Source organism: Triticum urartu, unplaced genomic scaffold (genome assembly GCF_003073215.2).
Source record: "Triticum urartu cultivar G1812 unplaced genomic scaffold, Tu2.1 TuUngrouped_contig_7261, whole genome shotgun sequence".
NCBI lineage: Eukaryota > Viridiplantae > Streptophyta > Magnoliopsida > Poales > Poaceae > Triticum > Triticum urartu.
This window is the reverse complement of record NW_024118091.1, coordinates 1-8,437: the sequence shown is the minus strand read 5'-3', so window position 1 is coordinate 8,437 and position 8,437 is coordinate 1. Positions and strand designations below refer to the sequence as shown.

Below are 8,437 nucleotides of genomic sequence, written 5' to 3'. Positions count from 1 at the left end.
AATGGCAAGTCTTTTGCCTCATTTCAAAAAAAGAGATAAAGGTGAATGTGGAGGAGGGATGACAAGAGATAGGCTGCTTTGTTTTTCACTGATGGTTAAGGAGATGCTGCCTCCGCGAGAAGAAAGACAAGGATAGAAAGAATTGGGCTGCGTTCGATCTGGAGGTATCCAAAACATAGGATTGGAAGCATGTGTCGGAATAGAAGATGATTGCAGCAATAAAATGGAGGAGCAAGAAACCAGAAAAAAGCTTACAACGAGGCCCGCGGCAACGTTTACAACGGAAGATGATTGTAGCTATAAATTGAGCATTGTTTACATATTCATTTTCGGCCCGTGGCAACGCACGGGCAGTCTACTAGTTCATGTAGGTTCAGACGAAGGGCATCTCCAACGTGGATCAGCAAACGGACTTCATCAAATGACAACATACACGTCCGGGCGTGTCTGTGAATAGGCCGTCCATCCAACCATGTCTCTCAAATCCAGAACGTGGGCTATGACTTAAAGTGGGCCAGGCGAGCCGATAGGAGAAAGAGATGAGTGGGAGACATGTTGTGGGGTGACGTGATCCAACCGACGTTGGAGCGAAGGAATGTCCGAACTTGTCCATAGCTTCTCCAATTTGAGAATGGTTTGTGGGATTTTGGGTGCTCTTTCCAATCCAGACCGAATTTGATGATCCGTGTTGGAGGCCTAATAAGTGTCCAGACCCTTTCGGCCCGACATTTGGGACGTTTTGAAGATTCGCATCCGAGATGCTCTAAAATCTAGAGCCCAGTAGGTGAGCATGTAGAATAATCGATCTTTTGGTGTGTGAAAGGTGTGAGAAAGGAAAAAGTAAAAAGTACGATACTATGCATGTGAAGAAATTAAGAGGTTTTTTTTGTGGCGAAGAAATTAAGAGGTTTCTGAAGTGGTGTCCGCTAGAGTGTAGTCTTTGTTGGCCAAAAAACTTCACAAAGGCTTAGCTCTTTTGGCCGATTCTCCCATAAACTTGAGAATCGATCCTCCACCCAGCTTCTTTCAGAATCTTGTACCCATTTTTTCTTACAATCCTAATTGTTCACATCCTAACTAGTTCGAATTGTAAAAAAAATATTTGGGTTCAAAATTAGGATGGTGCCGATTTGTGATGTCATCCGTGACATCAGCAACTATGTGTTCTCATTGATACAGGCTCTCTTTGCAAGCACAAAACTGTATTCTATCGAGCGAGCGCGTGAAATACCTTTTTCTCTGGGGTGAGCGCGTGAAGCCAACCACAACGTCGAGGTTATAAAAAACTAAAAAGCTGATGGCGCCAATAATAAATCATAAAGCCGACATGCTTTATTTTAAGCTGGCTTTTGGCATGTGGGTTCAACCAATAAAGCTCTAATCGAATATATTCCTAGTACTACTAGTACTACTATAATACCTAAAGTTCATGTAAAGTAGCACTCACATCGAAGCTGCTAGCACTAACATCGAAGCTGCCGAGCTGGTCACAGGCGTGCAGCCATTCGGGACCCAGCCTCTAGCTATAAGAGACAACTAACAGAGTTGGCAAGCCGTTCTTGTACATCAGCAAACCTTATTTTTACCACCATCTCATCCTCCTTAATTAGCAAGCCTTATTTTCCCTACTATCACCAACATATCATCCTCCGATTGAGATGCAGATCTTGGCCTCTTCACTCATCCATGTGCTTCCTTACTTTAACGTCGACGCCGGCCGTTGCGGGACACGGGGGCTGAAGAGCTAGAGTAGCAAGTCACCGGGGTACGTGCTGTGGCTGGCCGGACGTCCGGCGAGGGAGGCAACCAGAGGGATGCATGTTCTCTCTGCCGGCACGCGCACGAAAGCAGCAACACCTAATTTCGGATTACCATCGAGGGGGGCGACAATCAATTTGTAGCCCATTTATGTGAGTATTTCTTTTCCCTTTCGGTCCACTGGTTATACGATATATATTTTTCTTCTTCATTCTGTTGGGAGATATGAGGCTAGCTGTACGCCGGGTGATGCAAGTTTTTTGAATTAAAATTCTTTTGTGTCTGTATGTGTTCTCTATGCCTGAAAAAAATTTTGGTGACGATAGTTTACCATATTAATATTTGGGCCAGCTTAATTAATTTGTCAGATCTATCAAACTATTGAACCAGTAAAACACCTGCACACCATGCATGGTTCTCCGATTTGCTGTTACATCCACAGAATTACCAAAATATATTACTCCCTCAGATCCATATTATTTGTCGCTCAAACAGATGTGTCCAGACGTAGATACATCTGTTTGAGCGGCAAGTGATATGGATCAGAGGGAGTACATCCGTTAGATTTTCATAATATACATATTTAAACAGATCAAATATACTATATTTACGTAAAGTTACTTAAACGGAACACCTCGGTTGGATCTAAATGACCATACCTAAACAGTACTTAACTATATATGATAGACATAATTATACATAAATAGAAGCATCAATCTTCATAAATGTATTTGAAGTTCTGAGAAATTCATAACCAGTTCTTCTTAATTGTTACGAGATAAATCATGACAAATATATCATACGACTCCTAGTTGCAGTTAGACATATCTTCATACCTGCACTTGGACACATCATAACCTGTAAATGTCCCTAAATCTTCATTACTGGAGCTAGATAAACCACAACCAAAATATCATTATAGTTGCAGTTAGAGTTATATCATATAACACACGAAAATGTTTGAAGTATACATATCAGCTATTATTATTCTGAATGCAGAAAGTTGATTATTAGTTGAACTATAAATAAAATGTGCTTGTAATTTCATGCCAGATTTAAACATATTATTCCTCAACGCATAGGCAAATGTTAATTATTGTAACGGATACATGCACACAATGGGGGCCGCAATAAAAATATTATAGCCAATGGTATCTTTTGTTATGCCATCTAGTGTTCTACAGATAGTTTCTATATGGGTTATATCCAAATTCCCTACGGGTGATAAGCAAAAACTTATTCTTAGGAATAATACGCAAGAAAAAACAAATCAGGAGTGATTAGGAAGTAACATGAGCATCCGGCAGCGGCGCATGTAAATAAGCATTGATTACTAGAACCGGAGTTTATTAAAAAATCACTTAATTTATAAAAGATGCTCCAATTGGATATGCAAACAAGAATTTGAACACAAGCCAGCCATTTTTGAGAGAAGTGACAAGGATACGATACCCCGAGCAAGGTGTCAAGTCATCCACTGTACCCAGAGGAGACAAGGATGCAAGTAGCTATATGCGCATGACATGGTTCGGTTCGACCAAGGGGCGCGAGCCCACCAGTAGTCTGCCCCAAGCCATGTAACTCTAGCCTGGCCAAGTATATAAGGCAAACTAGGGGCCCTATCAAGCCGGACAAATCATTCTAGAGACATCTAGCTAGGGTTTCTGTTGCGCAATCTCAGGTCCGCCAACACCAGTATTTCGGACCCACTTGCGTCACCAGGCCCAACCGGAGAACAACACCGACTTATGAGAGGCCTTGGGCCTTCTCGCCCCAAAATACTAGCCTATTAGGAGGGGACACCCTGGCCCTTATAAGTCGTGTTATGTCTCCTTCACAACCGATGTGGTACTAAACCCAACAGCTTTCACCTACCCTCATCTTCTTCCCCGGTCGCCGCCGTAGCTCTGAGCTTGTAACACAAGAAAGACATCCCTTGGGAAATCTTCCCGATCACCAGTGAGCACTCGAGCAATACAACCACGGTAAGTAGGAGTAGGGTATTACCTCTCTAGGGAGGGCCTAAACATGGGTAGAACGTGTATCGCGTGCAACCATCTCAATCCGCCGCTCGCATCCCCTCCGAACAAATACAACTTCACTCGACGAACCACAGGTCTGAAGACACCAAGAGTTGATGTGCCAGGAAGTGGTTGTACAGATCCATTTGATCAGACCGAGGTCGCTTCCCCAACTTTGAAGATAGGTGGTGTTGCCTCCTGTTGAGATCTTCTCCTCGGCTACATGCACATGGTCTCCAAGAAGGGAGGAGTCTGATCCACGCCACCTCCTTTAGCCAGGCAAAGGCCTTGCTGCCCAGGCTTCATCTATTACAATCTTGGCATGTCAACAGCCCCGCCACGAGCCGTCTGAGCAAGCCTCTTCATCTTGTTCGTCCATAGATCTGGGTTTTCATCTAGTTGGCAAGATTGACTCATTCTTGCCTATCCTTGTTTCCGGTGCAGACAGAAGTGAAGGACCAACCAGCTATGATGCCTCTCATGAGGTCATCATGACAGGGGTTGTAGCCAGCGCGGCCGCCAACTTCGACACCTTGATGACCCCCATCACCGACCAATATCCTGAAGGGGTGAAACATGAGGCATTGTGCCTTTAACCTCCCTGTCAAGCGGGAAGAGCTCGAGTGCCCAAAGAACAAGCTCGCCACCTAGCGCGGTGGTCGTGTTTAGGAGTCGTGCAATCAAGGATGTCAAGTCAACGTCGAGTTTGGCTTGCTGAAGAAGAAGGGTGTCCCCGTCTTCGACTCTCTGGTCAAGAACCTCGTCGCCGCCACGATGGCATCCCACGCGATCGAGATCTCGAAAGGTGCGGAAGGCCATGACAAGATCCACCAAATCCTCTTCCAACTTGAGGAAGCCGTTGTTCAGCACGCGGCCATCTCTGGGGCTCAGGCCATCTCGGTCACAGCAAGCTCCAAGATCAAGCGCACAAAGGGCACGCAAAATTCGGGCTCCTCTCTCATCTCCCGGAGGCTTCAGCCAGTCCAGGATTGGCTAGCCAAGAGATGGGCATGAGCTCGTCATCGCTCAACGGTCTCAAGACCAGGAGGGGAGGAGAGGCGCCTTGCCACCTCAATCCATTAGCAGCTCAGGCCTTCCCGAGACAATGGGTGTCATGATCGCCATGTTAGTGGCCATCGAGTTGAGGACCCTGACCCTCAAGATCAAGACGATCATCCTCAAGACGATGACATCGCCTACATGGGATCGAGAGCTTATGGCACCTGCATCCGCAATGTCAAGTTCCTGGAACGCTTTCGGCCCTATGGTGTGGACAAGTACACTGACGAGGCCAGACCCAACATCTGGCTCGCGAACTGTACTACACCACATGCGTCATTGTCGGGGGGCAACGATTTGCATGGCTGTGAGATACCTTCCTCTTCATCTGGTCGTGATAAGAACGGCCAGAATAGAAGAAGTCAAACGGTTGCAAACGCAGCCTATGGGTCACATGCAAGCAGGAAAATATCCAGACCTCGGCCGATAGGAGGAGCAAACAGTACGTCGCCCAACGACAAACACCATCACCGGCGACAAAGCTGGATGAACCAGAAGCTGCAAAGCGAAGTGAGAGACAGGTGGATGTGCGCGGCATCTGACGTTGCGCCCCACTCGGCACATAAAACAACAAACTTAAAGAAAAACGAAACCAACTTAAGAAAATTCCCAAAAGCCCACGAAGCATCTCAATTCGCACAAAGCCGAGCACCATTCATGCCTTCATGGGACAGCCTTGGCGGTGCGGCCGGTCCGTCGCTCACGCCCTGAGCCGGGTCACCTGAACAAAATAGCCTAGCAGAGAGCGAACGTGTCGCGCCCGCTCGTACCCCGGGTCAGGCGAATGAAACAGCCCAGCTGGTGACGGACGACACTCGGCCCTAGCCGGACACACTTCCGGGCCCGGCTTGCGCGAACGACGCAGCCAGGCCGGTCTTTGCCCGGGCTGATATAATAATGCGTACATATGTATGATGGTCTCCTGTATCAACAACCATCAGTCTTCTATACTTCAAAGTATAATGTGCTCTACTAATTAAATCTTCAAATATAATGACATAGGATGGTAGGAGTATAAGATAGAACTGACCTATCGGTACAAAATGACACATCTGATAATGATATAAGGTTCGTGTATCGAATTTCTGAAACCCATTCTGGATAATTTCAGTCAAATAATTTATCCAGAACATAGAACACTAAGCTACTAGATTTCCTACCTCAGCAATGGTAGTTCAGCAAATATAAACAGTGTCTTTGTGACTTCTATTAGTGTTATTAAGCATGTCTATATTTCTACTGACTTGGAACCTATGTGCAATTTTATAGCTTCATGAAATGATTATGCAGGAGATCAAAGGAGAATTCCCTCAAGAAGACACGCCTAAAACTGAAGATTTCATGCAAAGGACAAAGGATAAAAAGCAGAGAATTAACCAGTTGCAGAATTTACTTGGTCACTGGACAATGATGGCTAATTTTATCAATACTGAAAACAGACAGAAATTTTACTGCCGCGGACAATGATTATGGAGACATACTCAAAGCAAACGAACCTATGCATGAAGAGCTCTTAACGGTATATATGCTTTGCTTGATCCCTCTGCACACGAACGTGAGAAACTGTGCACATGCACGGAGTAACAGATTACACAATATAAACAAGCATTGTAATGAAACACTGATAGTAAAAGACTTGGGCCGGGTCAGGTTAGCACGGCACAGGCCCGTCATGCCTCGGACCGCCTCGTCCTCAGGCCAGTCGGCCCGGCCAGTCCGCACGGCACGCCGGGCTGCCGTTGGGTCCTGCCGTGCTGCGGCCCACCATGGACGACGACGGCGCTGACCTGCGCTGGGAGCTTGCTGTGGGACAAGGATTGACACGACGGATTCCCGCCATGTACCCCGACTCCCCGTTTGGCTACGCACCATTCATTCGGCTCGGCCAGATCGCGGCGAGGAGAGGGGATGCGGGGGACAGAGCTCCGACCACGGGCTGATGAGAGCGGCGAGGTGCGGTGAGCACGGCGTGGACCGCCCGCGAAAGGCGGGGCCGTAAGCGCGGCCCAGAGGAGCGCCGCGGGGCGAGGGGATCCGCAAGACGGAGCTCCAAACGCGGGGGAGGGTGGGCGACGCGGGAGGCCGTGCACGCCTGCGCGGCCATGGGACAAAACTCGGAGCGTCGGAGCGCAGGCGGCTGCTATGGCTGCGGGCTGTTCGTTGACCTCGAGAGGCATACACGGGCTTTTCCCATGCCGTCCTGTGTGGGTGCCGGCTCTCATGTCGTGCCCATTTTCTCGGCCCGGCACGGCGTGGCACGCCAGCCACCGGATCAGGCCATCCCGTGAGGTCAGGCCCAAAAAAGCACAGCCCAACACTCCCAGGCTGTCCCAGGCTCCCAGCACAGAACCAGCGTGAAGAAACTCTCGCCGTTTCACCCCCATGCATGTGGTCGCTCCGGCAAATTGGCTTCATTCTCCCCTCTGTGATACCGAGGGGCGAGGGCTCCATATCCGCCAGACCTAGCAGATACCAGCAACTCCTCAGCTCCCGTGTTGTTATTGTATGGGCTGCCAATCTAGGTAGGCTTGGTCCAGTTAGTTATAGGAACTTTATGATGCTGGACGATTACATGGCTAATGGCCTAGACCAGTTAGTTAGGCTTGGTCCAGTAGTTAGGATGCCAACCTGCACCCTGGACCTGGAGGCATCCGGCGGCGAGAGTGTGAGGAACGTGCCACCAGGTCGGTGCAAGTAGTTACATGAGAATAGCTATTGGGTGCAGCCGTGCAGGTGGAGTAGCGCACGCTCGGGCTCGTCCAGGATTAATGGTAGACCATTGCAGCAGAAAATGCTATGGGCTCTAGCCGAGGAGCAGGAGCTTAATTAGGGCGACATGGCCAGCATGGCGTGTAGCTATCAAAGAGGGAGCTCAGCGGTAAGCATAGAGTTTTTATTTTTGTTTTTTCTTGGCAATGACGGTAAGCATAGAGGTTAACGTGTACGCCGTCAGGTACGAGTGCAAGAGATTAATTTGTTTATATGCTAGTATTAGAGGTTATAATTGCGCAACTAATCTGGAGTTTGCATTGGTCCAAGAAAATATATGGCCCATTAATTCGATTAGAAGTACATAGATGAAAAGGCCGAGATCATTTGCTTTCCAACTCATTTGGATTTTTTATATTGATATAGATATAGGTGTGTTCACGCCCTCGCGATGCATCAAGGATGCGGGCACTGGCTAACTGGCTGGCCGACCGTAGAGAAGAGGTCCATGGTGCATCTGATGGCTGAGGAGGCCGCCCTGCGCTCACATCAGAGGAACTAAAAAAATAAGGTGCTCTTTCTTTATCTAGAAAATAATTTTTCACTCTGAGTATATTATAGTTGCCACGGCGAAATTATCCTGCATTATGTGACGGAGAGTAGGCTCCCAACTGAGGAGATCAAGAGGCCATGCGAGGAGAAAAGAGAATCAAAACTAATTGTGTAAGGTGAACATTGGCCTTCTCGGAATGAATATACTCCTCCCACTCAGTTAAATTAAGTGGTAACAGAAATTCGCTCTTTCAACCGACAACTCACGAACTAGCTCAGGTAAGCGACCCCCCCCCCCCCCCCACAACCCCACACCCCCCCCACACCCACACCCCCCC

The 8,437-nt window shown here is 47.9% G+C and overlaps 1 long non-coding RNA gene across 1 annotated transcript; it reads left to right on the top strand.

Annotated features, from left to right (window-relative positions):
- The first annotated feature begins 1,516 nt into the window (after positions 1–1,516).
- Positions 1,517–8,387, top strand: LOC125531496. The gene is made up of 3 exons (XR_007293277.1): positions 1,517–1,910; positions 6,129–6,357; positions 7,974–8,387. It is a non-coding gene; the product is annotated as an uncharacterized LOC125531496 (long non-coding RNA).
- The last annotated feature ends 50 nt before the right edge of the window (positions 8,388–8,437 follow it).